At 42.2% G+C, this 21,230-nt stretch overlaps 1 protein-coding gene across 8 annotated transcripts in view; it reads left to right on the top strand.

Annotated features, from left to right (window-relative positions):
• LOC18438955 (Transducin/WD40 repeat-like superfamily protein) overlaps nt 1-21,230 on the top strand; it is an 86,092-nt gene that overhangs the window by 17,212 nt on the left and 47,650 nt on the right. The window lies entirely within an intron of this gene.

Raw genomic sequence — 21,230 nt, forward strand, 5'->3', positions numbered from 1 at the left:
ATAGTACTTTTCTAGAATTGTCCCTTCACAGCCACAACCATGGTAAGATCTCATTGTTAAGAAGCGTGTAGGAATCTATGACCTTAAAGTTTGAGATCTTAAATGCTATGATATTTTCTTAGTGGGGACTTTCTCTCTTTCTTGTATGCTATTTGCAGTATAGATATGCTCAAATAAGCCTTCCTTACACCCAGAGACATACTTGCAAACTTTGGATTGTCTACCTGTTGGCTGGTCAGCATTATTGTCATGCTTAGCTAGTGCCTTTTTGCATTTATAAGAAATCTGGTTCCTTCTTTTTCTTGATATATGCCTCTCATGTCATTTTTTATCTTGCTATATGCTTTGCCCCCTGGATATCTTCTACGTTCTAGATTCAGTTTGCTAATTACTAACTTCTTGTTTTGGTGTTGTGACGTAGATATTTCTGTTATATCCCTTGAAAGTTATATGGGATTTAACTGCTCTTTTTTTTACATAAATTACTTAGGAAGTGTATGATTATCTATGTAATTTATTATTATTATTATATTATTATTATTATTATTATATTATTATTATTATTATTATTATTATTATTATTATTATTATTATTATTATTATTATTATTATTATTATTATTTGATTTGGAAATGCACAACACCTTTCTGGTTTTCATACTAAATTTCGTTGCATCTTTTTCATACCCATGTTGTCAATGTGCTTTTTGCTGGCATCTAATGTGCTTGTGCTTTTTGATGGCCTCTAATGTTCTTGTCAGGATGTTTATTATAGTGTTGTTGCTGAAATGAAAATAGTAATCAAGTGTTGCTTTTTACTATCGTTGCTAGACACCTTGAATGACCTACTAGTTGGCTTCTTCTTGAATCATGTTGTGATGGATGCTAATTTAGAAGTGGGTTCCCTTGCGTTTGAAAGAGCCCTGAGAGTCTCCTTGAGTCATGTTGTGAGTTTTTGAAAGAGTCTTGAATGTCATCATCTGAACACCTTTCTGTTGCCTTAAGTCCCCTTATCTGCATTATGTCTATAGCAGTTTGTATGCTGTGGATTTTTACTTTTATTAAATATTATTGAATGTCACTCTATAGATTTTATTCTTGCATAGAGACCCTTTCACTTATCATTATGGGTATTCTAAATAACTATGCTACTATTTGTAGTACTCTGCAAATCACTATTTACTTTTTCGATTCTTTGTACCATGATTGTTGAGATAAATTCTGCGACCATCTATGACTAATATACTGTTGTAATCTTTCAATCATAATGAGTTGTTTAAGACAGAGAAGAAATCAGGTGGCTCTGGAATTATTCGTAGTTATTAAACGTAGATGCATCCCTAAAAGCATATAGATTACAGACATGCGAGATCTGACGTTACCTAGGTTAGCAGTAATTCTCTTATATATGTAACGAGAAGCAACCTATGTCATTTCTTAAAGTCGGAGTAGTCTGTTGTTTTCTATTGTAGTAGCATTCTATTCTATTCTATATAGTATTAAGTAGTCTATTGTTTCCTATTGCAGCAGTAGTCTAGTGTAAAAATAGTCTTTGCCTCGTATACATTGTTGTAGGGTGTTTTTGACATGTTTGTATCCTCTGTGCAAATAATGGAGAAGCCAATGGCAACATAGACCCACAGGTACAAAAAATGCTTAAAGACTAAGGAAACCTTGACTGAATAAGTCTTATTCTTGAGAGCCTTGATAGTAATGCCATTTCACCTCTAAATCAAGCACATGAGTCTAACATGATGATCTAAGAACCCCCTCCAAGTTTTGGTCTATTCGGATGCAAATGGAAGAAATAGGTACGATTGGTTTTCAACCCAAGTTCTTATCATGCTACAGTGCACCATAGCTTGAACTCTACTCTAGAGATTTCCAAATGACTATGAGACCACTGTCAATGGATTTGGGAGGCCGATAACAGTTATTGTGCCAAGTTTCAATCCAATCTGACCTTCTTAGGTCGTACCTACTAAAATTGGCAAGTTTCTAGCATGTTATGGTACAACATAGCTGGAACTCTACTCTAGAGATTTCCAATGAATATGAGACTACCGCCAATGGATTCAAGAGGTCGAGGACAGTCATCATGCCGAATTTCATCTCAGTCCGACCTTGCTAGGTCGTATTTACCAAAAATAGTAAGGTTTTTAGTATTCATTGAATCCATTTGAACCAGTTGCTATTTATAATAATTATTTTTTTTTGTAAAAAGGAAAGCTTTGGAAGCTTGACTCTCCCTCGTCTTAAAACGGATGGATCTCAAATTCGAGTATGCTGTTCCCCTCATAAAGTTCTACGATTCAGTGGGTGGCTTGCACCATGGTAGCTCACAGAAAGGGAGAAATCCTACAGAGAAGGTCACCAAAATCGATGAAAATGTAGAAAATTTCAGCTGTATATCTTCTCGCTCCAATGCTCATATCTTGAAATTCTGGACTCCCACGACCTCAAAGCCGGGTTCGTTGCGACCGCAGCTCAGAGAGCTTCGTTTTGAGTACTCATTCGCTAGTAATGGAGACTGAGAATGTGCTATATTACGGCTCGAAAGAAGGCACATTTTTCTACGCCAGGAATTCAATTTTCCAGTCACCTCCCCAATTTGGAATGTGATCATTTAACACCCAAATCGAGGGATTCTATTGCAAAATGATCAGAATAACTTTCCCTTGGATTTGTGATAAAAAAAATGACCGAAAACAAGAAGAAACGAGCTAGATCGAAGATTTAAAGTTGTAAATTTATGAGTTTGGCCGGATTTTGAGAACAACCTGAAAACTTCGACTCAAACTCAATAATGGACATGAAAACAATCTCCTTGATACGACAATGGTTTTTCCGATGATTGATCGTTTGAAAGCTCTTCGAAAAGTGCCTAGTATGGTTTATTGTGAATCCCTCAGGGTATTGAGGTTTCAAGCTTGATACCTTTCTTGTCATTCGTTAAATACCTCCTTGGGGACGTTACGTTGGAAGGCCGCCCAATTTTTGGGTGATTCTCTCTCTCTCTCTCTCTCTCTCTCTTCTACCTCTTTTACCTCTTCTATCTTCACTTTCTATAATTCTGTCTCGGCCCAAACCGCTAAGTTTTGGTTCCCAAATCTCCTAAGGACTATGACTAGTATGGGTAAAGGTGTATAGTTAGCTTGGGTTGGGTTGGGTAAGGTAGGTTAAGGACCATGATTAGTATGGACTATGGTTAAGGTGGGGTATAAGTTAGGGAGTATAATGAATGGGTAAGGTACGTTGTATGAACTAGGATCAAGTGTGGTGTATGGACTAGGATGGGTTAAATGTGGTACAGGGAGTATGGACTATGGGTGGTATGGACTATGGACTGGAGTTGGGTGTTATGATATGGGTAGTGTGGTCCAAGGTTTGGCTAGGGTGGTGCAAGGGTTGTCTCTCACTTGCAAAATATTTCTCTCTCCTCTCTCTTGGGGTGGAAATGAAGACACAAGCAGAAAAAAAGAGCTAGCACAAAGCACTTTCTTAATAATTTTCCACCTTAAGTTACAAATGAATGATAAGGAGCTTATATGTGATCTCCCCCAAACATGGGTGGATGATCAAAACAACTCAAAATTGCTCAAAATTATATTTTTCTTTATTAAAAAATGATTTTCGTCTTTGGGACAAAATGACCGTTTTGCCCTCTCAACTTTCTTTGAAATGACAAAATCGTCTCGAAAAAGGGGCCTCTTGCCTTCTTTGTGGTTTGGGGCTCTTTTGGGCACTTTCTGGCGAGCTTTCGGATGATCAATCATCGGAAAAGCGATTGTTGTGTCGAGGAGATTGTTTTGATATCCATTATTGAGTTTGAGTCGAAGTTTTCTGGTTTTCAAAATTCGGCCAAACTCATAAACTTGCAACTTTGAATATTCGATCTAGGTTGTTTCTTCTTGTTTTCGGTCATTTTTTTTATCATAAATCGTAGGGAAAGTTAATGCGATCAGTGTTCCAAAAAGCGGACTGCCTAGCTCTTGGGAGGCCGCCTAGGTGGATCTGAGGGGCGCCCTAAAAAAGCGGTGGTTCCTTGGCGCCCTCCTAGGCACCCAGGAAACCGCCCAGCGCTCAGACTTGGATGGCTGCCCATGTCCAGTGCCCCACCCAGAGTCGGAAATTGCTTTTGGTGGGGGCATTTTTTGTCCATTTGTTTTGATACTAAAGGGCCAAGGTTTTAGGTTCATTTGAACCTAAAACTTATTGGAGCCAATTTTAGAGAGAAAGAGCCTCCAAAAAACTACTTTTTTGGTGATTTCTTTAGGATCGTAGGGTTTCTCAAAATTGTGAGAAATTGATCAAAAGATCACACATTGATATTAGGTTTAATTTTTGATATTTTATAAATCTATTGTGGGTTTTTTTAGAAGATTGAGTCCTTAGAAGCATCTAGTTTGGAGATTGAGCAATCAAACTCAAAGTAAGTGATTTTTTTTATTGCTTGTATAAATTGCATTAGTTTGAGATGTCTTATTCGGGATCTAATAGGAGTGGTGATCCCGGTTGGATACATGGGTACAACCCAGATCCTAATGATAAAAATTGCATAAGATGCAATTTTTGTGAGAAAGATACAAAAGGGGGCATATGCTCAAGAAACATATTGCCGGTATCAGTGGGGATGTTGCCCCATGTAAAAAGACTCCTGATGCTGTTAAAGAAGAAATAAACAATTTTTGAATAATGTAAAAATGAAAAAAGATGAGAGATTTGCCTCTATAGCAGAGATTAGGTTTGGGGTTTGGGTCAATTATGATGATAATGAAAGTGATGAGGGTGAGATTGGGGAGAGATGTCAAGAGGTAGAAGTAGAACAATCCATTATTAGGGGAAAGGGAAAGGGAATTGTAATTGCTTTTGGTTTTTGTTCTGGGAGTAAGAAACCTCGGGTTAGAGGCCCTATGAAAAAAAAATGAAGAAGGTAGTGAGAGATAGAGCTGCTTATTATCTTGCTACGTGGTTTTATTAGGCGAGCATTCATTTCAATACCACTCGCTTAAGCATCTTTTATGCTGCGGTAGAGGCAATTGGCGAATTTGGGCGTAAGATGAAATCCCCAACCCCATATGCCTCTTTTGAAAAAGGCGGTGAGTGTCAAGAAGGAAGCTGTAGAAGTTAAAAAGGATGCATGGACTCAGTATGAGGTTCCTATTATGACTGATGCTTGGAGTGATATGAAGAGAAGAAGTCAGATGAATTTGCTTGTGAATTGTCTTTTAAGGGCTGTTTTTTTGAGTTCTATTGATGCCTTTGATCATATCCATGATGCCCATTACATATTCCAAGTTTTAGAGAAGGGAATCAAGGAGGTTGGGGAGCATCAGGAGCATCATGTTGTACTGGTTGTCACAGACAATGCTGCTCTTAATGTTGCTGCTGCTAATTTGTTGCGCATAGCTTATCCTAAAATCTTTTGGACACCATGTGCAGCACATTGTATAGACCTCATGCTTGAGGCTCTTGGCGGTTTAACCGAGATATCAGGTGTAGTGAAGAAAGCAAAGTCAGTTGCAAATTTCATTTATGGCCACCATCTCACCTTCAGCATGATATGTAGATTTACAAAGAAAATAGAGATTGAGGCCTTGGGTCATGAGATTTGCGACTTGGTACTTATGCCTAGATAGCATAGATTCGAGGAGAGTGTAGTTGAGGCAGATGTTTACCTCGGATGACTGGAGAGCATGCAAGTGGTCCAAGGATCAGGTTGGGAAGAAGGTGAGAGATTATCCTTTCTAAGGCTCTTTGGCGAGGAGTGAAGGGTGCGCATAAGGTATTTTTTCCGCTTGTCAAAGTCCTTCGCATGGTTGATAAGGACAAGCCTTCTATGGGCTATATATATGAGGCTATGGAGAAATGCAAAAGAGAGGTAGCCCAAAATTTTGATGATGATGAGAACTGCTACAAGCCTGTTTGGGAGATTATTGATGAGAAGTGAGATAGGCTGCTACATCGGCCATTGCATGTAGCTGGTTATTATTTGAACCCAGATTTTTTTATATTGACTAGGATATACACACAAATGATACAATTATGATTGGATTTAATAAGCGTGTAGATGTACTCGTCTTGATCCTGATATCCAGGATATTATTATATGCGCTGATCAGCTGATAAATTACAAGTGCTGATTAAAGTCTTTTGGAAGTCCAATGGCGATGAGGCAAAGGACCAAAATTGATCCAGGTAGTAATAATATTATTAAGTTCATCAAGTTCAAATAATCAAGTTTCATTTTTATAATTCTATTATTTGTTTATGAGTTTATTCTATATCTTAGCTGCCAATTGGTGGAGCCAACATGGGTGTAGGTCTCCAAATTTACAAAAGTGGGCCATTCGGATCTTAAACCTAACCACTTCCTCATCCGGTTATGAGCGCAATTGGAGTACTTTTCAAGGGGTAAGGCCGTATGGGTAATTTGTATAATTGTATTAATAATACATGAACCATAGATTTTTAATTTGTTTTATATGATTATGTTAGATTCATACAAAGAGAAGGAACATGCTTGAATCAAAGAGGCTCAATGATCGAGTCTATGTTAAGTATAATAGATTCTTGAAGGACATGTTTGCTAAGAGAGATAAGAGAGACCCCATCAGTCAAGGGGTATGAAGGATTGATATGGGACATGGTCATGGATGCTTCAGGGACATCAACTGACCCTCCTAGGGCCATTAGATCTTCTGCACAGAAAACAAGGGTGGAGGAGGAAGAAGAGGCAGATTCAGAAGAGACAGATGAGGAAGACCAATATGTCGAGGAGGGTGACTATAGTTTCAAAAAGCGCTGGGCGACACCCAGGCGGCCATGGGGGTCCGGGCCGCCCAGCGCCTAGGTGGGCGCTTAGAACCTGGGTGGCCCAGTTGAAAAAAAAAAAGAAAAACTAATGAGTAATTGATGATTGATAATGATTAATCTATAAGAATTTTGATAATCTATAAGAATTTTAATAATCCATAAGACCATAATCCCAGTTAAAAAAAGAAATATAAGTCGAGAAGAAAATTTTGATAATCCATAAGACCAAAATCCATATTTTCATATAATGATAAAGCAGTAAAACCATACAAGCATACACTAATAGTCTGATACATTGCAGACTGTACACACAAAAGTTAGATAGTAGAACTAGAAACTAGAAAGTAGAAACTAAAAATAAGAAAACGAAAATATAGAAAAATTAAGCAAATTTACAGGCTAGGACACAATAGTCAACACTTAACGCAACAATCAGTTCTCAACACCAATAGTCTTCAGTCATCATCATCATCATCAGAAGGAATAGGGTCATCTTCATCATATGCATCAGGATCGATGCCATCATCAGAGTCATTTCCCTCTTCAATATAACGCTCGTCCTCCTTAGTTTCTTCTGAATCTGTACTCTTCTTCTCTACCTCCCCTTACTAGTATGTGTAGATGAGGCCTTATGAGTCTTGGCTACTTTTCTATCTTTTTGTGCTTCCCTGAACTCAAATATTGTATAATTTCCTCCCTAGTAGCCTCAAGAATATTTTTACACGGGGCATCATCCCCTTTAATACCGGCAAGGTGTTTTTTAAACTGGTAATGCTCACATTAATATCCTTTCCACAATAATTATATTTAATATGATTTTTGTCATTCGGATTTGGGTTATAACCATACTTCCAACCCGGATCACCACTTCTAGAAGAACCTGGAGAAGATATTTCTGTAGAACAAAGCTCATTTTTATCATTTTCTGGTTCTTTTAAATTCAGAAGTTGTCTAATCTGATCCCGAATAGCTTCAGGAACCTTTTTACAAGAAACAACATTCCCTTTAATACCAACAAGGTGTTACTTAAATCAGTTAATACCCCCATTGGTATCTTTTTCACAAAAATTATACCTTATGCAATTTTTATCGTTTGGTTTTGGGTTATAACCATACTTCCAACCCGAATCACTTCTTCTAGAAGTAGCAGAAATAGATATATTCAAATGACAAGGATTTTGTTCCTGTTTTCGTTTTACAAAACTCATATATTGCTTAATCTCCTCTCTGATAGCTTCAAGAACATTTTTACAAGGGGCAACATCCCCCTTAATACCGATGAGATGCTTCTTAAAGCGGTGTATTCCCCCTTTCGTATCTTTTTCACAAAAATTGTCATTTGGATTTGTGTTATATCCATATTTCGAATCCGGATGTTCACTTTGACTAGATCTTGAAGAAGACATTTCAAAATAAAACAATCTAAAAAATAAATTTTTGCACTTACTTTGATTGTTCGAACTCCAAACTCCCACCTCTGAGATGTTTTCTGGTGCTAAAATAATAAAAAACGCTATTTAATAGGATTATAAAACTCCGAAACTAAATCAAATTTACCGAGGTAATATTTGGATCCTTTTTTCGTAACTTTGAGAAGCACTTTGATCCAATAAAAGTCACAAAATTTAGTTTTCTTGAGCTTTCTTTCTCTGTAAAATGGGTTATTGTGGATTTAGATTTGAAATGAGCCTAAAACCCATCCTTCAATTTATATTTTTAGAAAAAATCAATACAACTAAAAAACAAAAAAAAATTCCGACCCTAGGCAGGGCGTAAGCCCTTGGCGGTCGCCCATGGTTGGGCGCTCGCCTAGGCGGGTTCTGTATCGCCTTGGCGGCCACCCAGGGACTGCCACTCAGTTTGTCCGTCTAAGCTTGGGTGATGCGCCCAAGCCTTCTGGACCGCCTAGGCAGGGTCTTCTTTTTTGAACACTGGGGTGACGACTCCGATGAATATGTTGCCAATGCAGTTGACCCTAATTTTACTGATGATGAATGATGAATGTTGAATAATTATTAAACTTTGAACTTTGATTGAACCATGAATGGTAAGTTTTAAATTTTAATTGGATATTAGGGGTTTCCTAATCATTGTGAAATGAGGCGGAGACGTCTTCGTTCCCCACCCCCGTCCCCTCCCCTCCCCTCCCCTCCCCTTTCAACTGGAATTTTATCTATGACCTTTGCCCCAAGCCCTCTCGGTGTGATCCTCATCCTACTCCCAAGACTCAGCCAAGCCCTCGTGGTTTCTCCCCTCAGCCATCCCTCTCAAAGGAGATACATGCCCCTCTTCCCTCCTCTCTGTAGGAGGTTCGAGCGGCCTCCACCTTCTCTTTCCCTCTCTCCTTCTCGTAGGTTACTGCTCGCCCCAAGGCCCCCATTGCTCCATTAGTGTCTTCCGTGGCCTCAAAGCTTCTCCCCCTTTTAAGGCTTCCCCACCCTTTCTTTGTCTCCATCCCCCCAGAGGAGACCTCCCATCTTCAATCCAAATTTCTTTCCTCTCTAGTTGGATCATTCAAGCCCTTACGTGACGATGCGCGAGGAATAGAGATTTGGCCACAAAGCATTTGGCAGGACCCTAACATCATTGCCAGGCACCTCTCTGGAGGGAACTTTCTTTTCTCCTTCTTGTCCGTTGAACATGCCAACTAGGTGTTACAAAACCCCAACTATTTAGTCTTCAAAGGGGCTACCCTCTGTCTTCGGGCTTGGACCCCCCTGGAAGGGTCCTTTAGAAGGCGAAAAATCTGGCTCACGCTTCAACACTTGCCCCTTCATGTTTGGTCTCCGTCCACTTTTCAGAGAGTGGCGGAGGCCTGTGGCAGTTTTATTTCCATTCACTGGAAGTCCATTGAAACCCTTCCGCTTGGATCTATTCGGCTTCTTGTGGAGGTTCTGGATACAAAGCTCATCCCAGCGTGCGTGGGGATTGAATTTGCTAACCTCTTTTACCCTATCTCTCTCTCTTGGTCGGAGGCTTTTCCTCCCTCGGTCAATTTTCTCGACTGCTAGCCTCATCCCGTGGCCTCGCCCTCTTCTTGGACCACGGTTTCCAAGAACCCTAGCCACCACCAGTGGCGCTGCCGTCACCAGCTCCAAGGCCCCGCTTCCATTTCGGGCCATGCCAGGCCCAGACCTCCTGTTCGGCCCCAGCTCTCCACCTTGCTACCATGTGGCGCATCCCTGGTTCCCTCTGTTATAGCGAAAGCCAGTTTGCAGGAGCCACTGTTTGACCTCGAGCCTACCCACCCTGGCTCTTGCCCCGAAGGCGGCAAGGTAGTTGAACCCTGTCGGTCCCCCCCGGGCTTTCAGGCTCCACCTTCACACCGACCTGGGTAGGAGGTTATTGTGGATGGTGACCATCCTTTCCCTCCTGGGCTGTCGGGCTGCACCAATTTCCCGGATCCCCCCTTCGATAGGCCTCATCTTGAGAACCTCTGCTGACGTTCAAACACCTGTCCCATCCCCTCTGCCCACCCCTGTCCTTTGCTCTGCACGCTTGACACGTGGTCAACAGCCGTGCCCTCCCCTCCCCAGTCTGCATGGTCACTAGCCTTTTCGCCTGCCTCTGGTTCTTCGGTTGAGACACCTGGCGATCCTCAGCCACCCTCCGCCCCTTCCCCTCCTTCCTGTCCTTTCACCTGCCGACCCTTCCTCTCACCTTGTTGACACCTCCCCCCTCGCCTCGACACTTGGCCTCTCATAGCTGCTTTCCTCCGTCCCGTTTGCACCTGCCTCTTCGACAATTGTCCTCTCTTTCCCCACCTTGGGTGAGGCCTCCCTCCGCCCCTTTCAAACCAACCTCTCTCTCCCCTCCTTTCTCCCTCCGGGTTCCTAGGGGGTCTCTTCTTCCTCTGACCTTGCTCCGACCACTTACCCTCCCTTCTGCCGCTTCCCCTCGGCTGGCCTCCTCCCTTGCCTCCTCCTCCTGCTTCCCTTTCCCCTTCTGCTAGCAGTGAAGTCGGTCCATCTCTCACCCCTTGGCCCCTCCGCTGCTTTCCTTATCTTTTCTATCGCTAGATCTGCTCTTCGAGGGTGGTTTTTCCCAGTTTTCCACTGTGTGGAAATCTCTTTCGTTTATGGATTTGGACACCTCCCTACTCCCCTTTGGCATCCTTGCTGTGCACTCTCTTGACCCCTCTCCCCTTGACCCGGCCTACCTCTCCTCTCTCCTCGCCCCCTACTTTCCCCAATCCTCGCAACTCGTTCATATCAGCTGGGTCACAACGGTTCACTTCCCCTACCCCGCCTCTTATCCCTGCCCGTTCGCAGCTGTCCCCCACCCATACCCCCACCACTACCTGTCACTTTACCACCCACCCCCTTACTTTGGACCTCTCAGCACATATGGCGCAACACCTCTTTCTCCTTTTCTTTCTCCCGATGTCTTTGGTGCTTTCCCTCCCCCTTCCTACCTGGGGTACCAGCCAGTCCGTCCCCTGTAGTTCTCGCTTGGCCCCTCATTGCCTTTGACACGTCGGAGGCCCTTGTTCCTGCAACGTCAGTCGTGCCACCTCCCACTCCCACTTCTGTGGACTCGCCACCTCTGCCGCCTAACCTTTACCCTTCTCAATCCCCCCCCCACCCTCGAAACCTTCTTTGGTTTTGCCTTGGTTCCTTTCCTCGCCTGGCTCTCAGTCGAACAGAGAGTTACCCAGAGACCCTATAACTCTTGCACCATCTCTCCCCCCCTGGCAGCAGCGAAAGCCGAGATGGGGATGGGGACAATAGAATAGCAAAAAGAACGAAGGAGATGTTCCGGGTAATGGGACGACGGACTTGAAGGCCCGGCGCACCCCTTTTTGCTTGTTGATGCCCAAAGCCGTACCAAGGTGAGCGTAAAAGGTCAATGGGAACTGCTTAATCTCTTTTCGCAGATCAACTATGACAAAAATGCAGACAGTGCCCTAACTCCTACCACTCCACTGCTTCCATCCTCTAGGCGGTCGGATAGGATTGCCTTCTTCGCTGCTCCTCCCTCCATCAATGCAGATTCTCTCTTGGAACATTAGAGGGTTGGGACAGTTCCAAAAGGGACTCTGTTAGGGACTTCTCTTTCAAATTTCGCCCTGCCATCTTAGCCTTAACTGAGACCAAGCAGTTGGAGCCGAACTCCGGTTAATCCGCAGCGTGTGGGGTCGAAGACCTTGCCAATGGGTTACCTTACCGGCGGAAGGGGCTTCAGGGGGAATTTAGGTTCTCTGAGACCCAACTGAGCGCCGTCCCTTCGATCCTCTCACATAGGCTCTTTCTCTGTTACAGTCCTCCTTTCTCGGGTTTTTGATGGTTTTCTTTTCAAATTCTTTTGCTATTTACGGGCCCAACTCTTCCTCTCTTCGTCCTCTCCTATGGTCTGAATTACATTTTGTTGCTTCCTTACCACACTCTGCGTGGTGTTTGGGTGGTAATTTCAATATCACCAGGTGATCTTACGAGAGAAACCTCAACCCAAACATATCTCAGGGCATGCTCGATTTTTTCGACTTTGTGTTCCGCCAAGAACTCTTAGACATCCCTCTTCAAGGGAATGGTTATACTTGGTCCAACAACTCTGCTCAACCTTCCCTTGTCAAGCTGGACCTTTCCTTCTCTCGCTGGATTGGGATGCTTCTTTCCCTGGCTCCCATGCTCTCACTTTGCCTAAACCCACCTCGGATCATTGGCCCATTATGCTGAATACCTAGGCAATTCGAAGGGGGCTGAAAGCTTTTCACTTCGAACTAGCTTGGTTAGAAGAGCTTTTCCTCTCTGGTCTTATCCTTATTTGGTGGTCCTCTTTCTCATCCCAGGTCTCGGGTAGAGCGGGTTTTATGTTTCAAACTAAAGTCCAACTTCTCAAAAAGTCTCTCATTACTTGGAGCAAATCTCTACTAAGCAACTACTCTCAAACTAAAAACTCCCAGCTCCAATCTATTCAAGTTCTCAATGGGGTAGAAGAGTCCAGACACCTCTCAGAACCAGAAGCTAACCTTAGAACCCAAACTAAGTTGGACTACCTTTCCACCCTCAAGAAAGAAGAAATCTTCTAGTACCAGAGATCCAGGGTCAAATGGCTAAAAACAAGGGACCAGAACACTGCCTTCTTCCATCGTATTGCTAACTGCCGTAGAAGAGACAGTTTGATATCCGCTATCAAGGTGGATAATCGCTACATAGTTCAGCCTGATGAAATAGAATCCGCCATCCTTGTCTACTTCAAGTCTCTCTACACTGCCCTTATGGACCACAAACCAAGAATGACCTCTCTAGACTTCTTAACTCTTCCTGATCATTGGTCACAGTGGTTGGAATGACCTTTTTTGTAGAGGAAATTGTTGGTGCCGTTGCCCGACTAGCCAAAGACAGCGCTCCAGGGCCGGATGGTTTCCCGATGGCCCCCTTTAAATCCTTCTTGGGTACTTTTTTACCTGATCTCTGTAGCTTCTTCGATGAATTCCACCGTAGGGGGATTTTAAATAAAGCGATAAAAGCCACTTTTATCGCTCTTGTTCCCAAAATTGAAGAGGCAGAGGAGCTAAAGGACTTTCGTCCTATTAGCCTGCTAAACTCTTCATACAAGATTCTGGCTAAGGCCTTGGCATCGAGACTCAAGCATGTCCTCCCTCTGATCATATCCCCATCCAATCTGCCTTCATCCAAGATAGGCAGATTCTGGATGGGGCAGTGGTCGCTCATGAGTGCCTCCGCACAAGGCATTTATCCAAGAAACCTGGTTTAATTTTGAAAATCGTCTGCGAAAAAGTCTATGACCATGTTGATTGGTCATTACTTGATACAATGGCTAGGATGGGTTTCGGTAACATTTGGAGAAAGTGGATGAAAGGATGCAGTTTCCACCCCCATTTCTCTATTCTGATCAACAAGAGCCCTAAAGGGTTCTTCCCCTCCTCGAGGGTCCTTCGCCAAGGTGACCCCTTGTCCCCCTTTCTCTTCGCAATTGTAGCAGATGTTTTCAGCCGGTCTATCTCTCGCCTTTACCAGGAAGGTTTTCTTTCAGCCTTCCATAGTAGCTCACTAGGTCCTTCGGTGTCATATCTGCAATACGCAGATGATACCTTAGTGTTCCTAGATGCATCTCTACTCGAGATTGAAAACCTTAGGCTCCTCCTCAAATGTTTTGAGACTGCCACTGGCTTCAAAGTAAACATGGATAAATCTAAGATGATGGGGGTGGGTCTGACAACATAAGAGATCAGAGCCCTTATTCCTTCTTGGGATTGTAAAGTAGAGGACCTCCCCACTACCTACTTGGGCATACCTTTGGGGCTGGGGAAGCCCAAGAAAAGACAATGGGCTCAGGTTATTGACAGAGTGGATAGGCATCTGGCCGGTTGGAAAGGGAGGTTTCTTTCCCTGGCTGGCCGTTCAACGCTAGTCAAAGCCACTCTGGCCAATGTCCCGGTTTACTTAATGTCTATCTTCCATATGCCAGCCTCGGATGCTAACAGGCTGGATCAGCTCATGAGAAAGTTTCTTTGGTCTGGCCAAACGGAAAAAACCAGATACCATCTGATCTCTTGGGACAGAGTCCGTCTACCCAAATCCCAAGGTGGCTTCGGTATTAGGGACCTTAGAAAACCAAACCTGGCTTTGCTAGGAAAATGTGGTGGAGATTGGCCACCCAACCCAACTCCCACTAGGCGCAGTTTATCTGCTACAAATACAGGATCCCGGTTCACAAGTGGGTGCCTGAGAGGACCTCCCGCAGCAGGGCCTCTAGGCTGGCAGGCCTTTGCATCCTCTCTTGCCCTTTTCAACCAATCTATCCGTTTCCATCCTAAAGAAGGCACGAGAGTGCATTTTTGGTCCGACCTTTGGATTGGACATTCCCCTCTTAGGGACCTTTTCCCCTCTCTCTTTCACCTATGTTCCAACAAATAGTCCACCATAGCTGATGAAATGGTTCTTTCAGGGGGTCGTAGGTCTTGGAATCCCTCTTTCAAGAGAAACCTAACTGAAGAGGAGACCTCACTCTTCGTTTCTCTGTCTATTACCCTACACCCAATCTTCTTATCTCCATCAGGGATTGATTCTCTGGTTTGGACCCTCTCCCCATCCGGTAAGTTCTCAGTTGCCTCTTTCTACAACAAACTTATTCAACCCCCTACTTACCCGTTGAACCCCATTTCTATTCTTTCCAAAGTCTGGTCAACCTTAGCCCCTCCAAAAGTCCAAACGTTCAATTGGATAGCTTGCTGCCAACGGGCTCTCATAGTCGACCAGCTTAAAAAAAGAGGCCTTCCACTTCCTAACAGATGCGCTTTGTGCCTACAAGAGGAAGAGACAAACCCTCACCTTTTCCAACATTGCAGCCAGGCTTTCGATCTATGGAGCCGTATTCTTCAGCTGTTCCATATTCAATGGGTCCTCCCACCCTCGGTTATGGCACTCACATCCTCCTATTCTGGTTCCCATTGGCCAAAGGCCGGTAGAACTTTATGGAAGTCAACAATCGCTGCCACCACATGGATCATATGGATAGAAAGGAATGGAGGGTGTTCCAAGGCCACAAAAACGATGTTCCTGTGCTCTTCCATAAGGTTAATTCCCTAGTAACCTTTTGGGCTTCTACCCACAGAGACTTTGTAGGGATTCCCTCTAACACTTTACTCAGTCAGTGGGAGAATATCATGCACCTCCATTCTCACAAGATTCAAAGACCTTACAACCGGCAGGCCCCTCCAAAAAATGCAGTCAAACTCAACTTTGATGGTTGTTCGTTGGGGAACCCAGGGCCTTCAGGGGCACGAGGGGCATTTCGTGATCACAATAGCAATATCCTTCTCACCTACTCGGAAATGTGGGACAAGGAGATTCCCAGTTCGTTGAAGCCTTGGCTCTTCTGTTAGGCCTCAAAAGATTCAACTCCTCACGGGGTCAAATTTTGGTTGTGGAAGGAGACGCCCAAAACATCATCTCTTGAGCAGCAAGCACCTCCCCCCCTCCTTGGTACCTCTCAAGGATTTTGACGAAATCCACCACGTATGCAGGGATATCAACGTCTTATGGAGGCATACTTGGCGGACATCGAGAGAGCTCGCGGATCTTCTAGCTAAAGACGAAGCACGTGCATTTGTGGAAGACCCCGACCGGTCCATCTCCTTTTTTGCTCTGAACCACAGAGGGCTCCCAAACCTATAGTTAGCCTACTCTTTTTCTTGTACTCGAGCGTTCTTATAAGCCCCTTTTTTTTCTACACTATAATTTTTGTACTTCGGCAGTAGACTAGGCCATTTTTGTATAGGGTCTTGGGACCTATTTTTTGACCGCCCGTCTCGTGGGTACTCGAGTCCTCTCTTTCCTCCACTTGTACCCACTCTTACAACAATACAATGTCAACTTTATCAAATTTTTTTTTTTTTTAATTGGATATGGATTATGGACCAACTTATGGTTATGCTTATGGAGTGTGTATAATGTGTAGTATACTTTGAATTCTGATGTGCTCTAAATACTTAATTCTTATATTTTATATAATATACAACTGTAGAATCCATTTTGGGTTCAACTGGGCCGCTCATGTTCTGGGCACCCGCCTAGGCGCTGGGCGGCTTCGACCCGCCTGTCACTTTTTGAAACACTGATTGCAATCATTTTGCAATAAAATCCCTTGATTTGGGTGCCGAATGATCACATTCCCAATTGGGGAGGTGGTTGGAAAATGGAATTCCGGCCGCCAAAAAATGTGTCTTCATTCGAGCTTTAATAGAGCACATTCCCAGTCACCATTTCTAACGAATGAGTACTCAAATGAAGCTTTCAGAGCTGAGGTCGCAACGGACTTGGCCTTGAGGTTGTGGGAGTCTGGAATTTCAAGATATGAGCATTGGAGCAAGGAGATATATTGTTGAAATTTTTTGTATTTTCATGGTTTTTGGTGACCTTCTCTCTAGGATTTCTCCCTTTCTGTGAGCTCCCATGGTGCATGCTACCCACTAAATCGTAGAACTTTATGAGGGGAACAACATACTCGAATTTGAGATCCATCCGCTTTAAGACGAAAGAGATTCAAGCTTCCAAAGTTCCTTTTTTTACAAAAAAATTATTATTAGAAATATTAACTGGTTCAAATGGATCAAGTGAATAGTAAAAACCTTACTATTTTTGAGAAATACAACCTAGGAAGGTCGGATTGAGATGAAATTCAGCATGATGACTGTTCTCGGCCTCTCAAATCCATTGGCGGTAGTCTCATAGTCATTGGAAGTTTCTAGAGTAGAGTTCCAGCTATGGTGTACCGTAACATATTAGAAACTTGCCAATTTTAGCAGGTACGACCTAAGAAGGTCAGATTGGATTGAAACTTGGCACAATGACTGTTCTCGGCCTCCCAAATCCATTGGTGGTGGTCTCATAGTTATTGGAAGTCTCTAGAGTAGAGTTCAAGCTATGGTGCACTGTAGCATGATATGAACTTGGGTTGAAAACCGATTGTACCTGTTTCTTTGATTTGCATACGAATTTACCAAAACTTGGAGGGGGTTCTCTGATCACCATGGGAGACTTGTGTGCTTGATTTGGAGGTGAAATGACATTGCTATCAAGGCTCTCAAGAATAAGGCTTATTCAGTCAAGGTTTCCCTGTCTTTAGGCATTTTTGGTACCTGTGGGTCTAGGTCGCCACTGGCTTCTCCATTATTTGCACAGGGGATACAAACATGTCAAAAATACCCTACAACAATGTATACGAGGCAAAGACTATTTTCACACTAGACTACTACTACAATAGACTACTTAATACTATATAGAATAGAATAGAATACTACTACAATAGAAAACAATAGACTGGGCATTGGAGTGGGGAGATATATTGCTGGAATTTCCTACATTTTCATGGTTTTTAGCAATTTTCTTTCTTGGATTTCTCCCTATCCATGGGCTCCCATGGTGCGTGCCACCCAACGAATCGTAGAACTTGGGAAGGGGAACAACATACCCGAATTTGGGATCCATCTGCTTAAGACGAGGGAGATTCAAGCTTCCAAAGTTTGCTATTTTTGCAAAAACAAAGTTACTATAAATAGTAACTGGTTCAAATAGATCAAGTGAACAATTACAATCTTATTATTTTTGGAAAGTACGACCAAGGAAGGTCAGATTGAGCTGAAAGTTGGCATGGTGAATGTTCTCAGCCTCTTGAATCCATTGGCGGTGGTCCCATAGTCATTGGAAGTCTCTAGAGTAGAGTTCCAGCTATGGTGTACCGTAACATACTAGAAATTTGTCATTTTTAGTAGGTACGACCTAGGAAGGTTAGATTAGGTTGAAACTTGGTACAATGACTGTTCTCGACCTCTTGAATCCATTGGAGGTCTCTAGGGTAGAGTTTCAGTTATGGTGCACTGTAGAATGATAGGAACTTGGGCCGAAAACCGATTGTACCTGTTTCTTCCATTTGCATCCGAATTGACCGAAATTTGGAGGGGATTCTTGGATCATCATGGGAAACGCATGTGCTTAATTTGGAGGTGAAATGGAATTGCTATAATGGTTCTCAAGAATAAGGCTTATTTGCTCAGGGTTTCCGTAGTCGTTAGGCCTTTTTGGTACCTGCGGGTCTAGGTCGCCACTGGCTTCTCCATTATTCGCACCGGGGGTACAAGCATGTCAAAAATACCCTATAACATATATATTTGATATGCTATCAACTATTTAGATTGTTGTTCACCCAAAAAAAAAAAACTATTTGGATTATTTTCCCATTTTTTAGTTTGGGTCTTTGGGAAAGCAATTCAATAGAAAAAGTCCATTGCTCCCAACCCGAATGAATATTTACTGTTTAGAGTTGTGTATGCTATGTTTGATTTGTACCTCTGACTTTTTAGCAATATATTTTATACAAAACTTATTAAATAAAAAAATGTGAATTCTGTATACAATAAAAGACCGGGGGAGTGGTAGGGGGTCCAACAATCTGCAAGGATTTGATCCTCCACCCAATGCAGGCTGCCTTTGTGTCTGGGGTGCCGGCCTAGGTGGCCTAGACCCTTGGTCGCCTAGGCAGCCGCATCTGCTTTCTTGAACATTGGATGAGATGGAATCGGTATTTGCTTATGAGGTGACTCATTCGGATGATGATAACGATATGTACATGTGGCACATGAGGTTGGGTGAGGGCAAGATTGATGAGAAACGGCTTTTGGAAAAATGTAGAAGGGAATCTTTTGAAAATGTGAGCCATGCGTACAAGGCAAACTTAGTAAGAAACAGTTTTTGAAAACTATGAGAGCAATTGGCATTTTCGATGTTGTCCACTTTGACATTGTGGTTTAATGAATTGGCCACATGATGTCAGAAGAGATACCTTATTACTTTTCTAGATGACCGTTCATGTTTGGGGCATGTTTATTACTTAAGATTAAATTTGATGCAGTAGAAACTTTTAAGGAGTTTTAATGCTTAGGTGGAAAATCATCCTGCTAGGAAAATTATTGTCCTTTGGTCTGATATGGGATGCAAGTATTCATCTCAATTGCTGGAGTTCTCACACAGAATGGTAATTTCACCAATTCACCATGCCATGCACATTCGAACAGAATTGGTTGACGAAGAGACAAAACGGGAAAGAAGTGGAAATGGTGAGGAGTATGATGGGGTATGCTAAGCTCATCCTAGACTTTTGGGGTGAGGCAGCTCTTCAAGGAGAGAATGTCCTGAACATGATTTCCATGAAAGCAGTACCTTGGATGCACCATGAGTTGTTCACTCGTTGTGTTCCATCCCTTATCACCTGAAAGTGTGAGGGTGATCAACTCATGCATTGAGACCTTCTCAGAATAGGTCAAACCTGGATCCCAAAACAGTGAAATGCATTTTTTTTTTCTTTCTTTTTGGTATGTCCAACATGGGAAATGTTTTAGATCCTGTGGTGGTGATTGATTCTAAAGACACCCACCTTTTCGGTGATGAATTCCTTGAAACTACACATGGCCAAAAGGGCAGATTTTCATGAAATGAGTGACAATGAGATTGAGATTCGAGTCCATAAACCACAAGCTCTTAGAGAAGCTAAAGGATTAGGCACCTGCCTGAATTCTTTACCATCCTAGGAGGATATTAGCAAAAGGAACCAGATGGGCCTAATGATGATTTCTCAACCTAATAGGAAATCTCAGAAAGACTAGATAATGACTTGTGTTTGGCCGCTATGGATGAGGTAATGCACTCAACAGAATGGAATGGTGTCTGGCACCTGGTAACATGAAGTGGTCTTGTTTCCGGATGATGGGAAACCCATAGGCTATATATGGATGTTCAAAAGGAAATTGAACTTTGACGGGCAAATAGAGAAATATATGGCTAGACCGCTAACAAAAGATTTCACCCAAAATGCAGGGATAGACTATGATAAGACTTCAACTCTTGTAGCCAACTTCGTATCTATTCAATTTCTGATCTCCATGATGAGTTACTTTGATTTTGCAGTTCACTAATGAACATGAAAACGACACTTCTAAATGGAGAACTAGAAGAGAGAATATATATGAAATAGTGTGAATAATGGGAGGGAAGATCATCGATGATTTGGTTAGAAGTTTGTAAGCAGTTGGATTTAACTAGTCAAGAGTCCTAATTTGATTAGGATTGTGTGTAGTTAATAAAATTTATTGAATACAAGTCCTTGTTGCATTAGGAATTTAAATAAAAAATTATTAAATAGGCGTCCTTGTTGGATTAGGATTGTGTTTAACACGATAGAGTTCTATCGCTATTTGGGTTTGAAGAAGTCATCGAATAAGATTATAGTTACTTGTAGCATTAGTCTTCTAGTAAGACTTGTCTTCTTAGTTATTTGAGAGTTATTTGTAGGATTAATAAGACTTGTCTTCTTAGTTATTTGATAGTTATTTGTAGGATTAATAAGACTCTTCTTAGTTACTTTAGAGTGTTTACGAGCGGAATGATCATGAGATAAAAAAATACACCCTGAACACAGAAAAACACATGGGCGCTTCGAGAAACAAACTTTTGCTCGATGTACATCATACGCCCACCAACATAAGGTTGCAAAAAGAACACCATGGAAGATAACATAAGAGAACACTAGAGATAGAAAGAACATTTTCTTTCATTCATTCATCTGTTCTCAAAGTAACCCACTCGATATATATAGAACTATATTTATATATGGGAAAATTTTATATAGAGCCGATGCTCTAAACAATCAAATTCGAGCCTACCTCAAAAATTTCACTAGAAGAGGTTGTTTTGATGCCCAAATATCCTCAAATTGATCATCTCGACATCAAGAAACTTGGACATGAGAAAAAAATAGATTTCAACTTTTGAAAATAGTGTACTTTGTAACACATTTTTGGATTGCCAATTTTCAGGATTTTCAAGTTTTCATAGATCTCTCGATCTATGCTATTTTTTAAGCTTTAAACTTTATAAATAAAGATGAAAATATATTCTA

This window comes from Amborella trichopoda, chromosome 9 (assembly GCF_054954075.1).
Source record: "Amborella trichopoda isolate Santa Cruz 75 chromosome 9, AtrichopodaSantaCruz75HAP2 v2.0, whole genome shotgun sequence".
Lineage (NCBI taxonomy): Eukaryota > Viridiplantae > Streptophyta > Magnoliopsida > Amborellales > Amborellaceae > Amborella > Amborella trichopoda.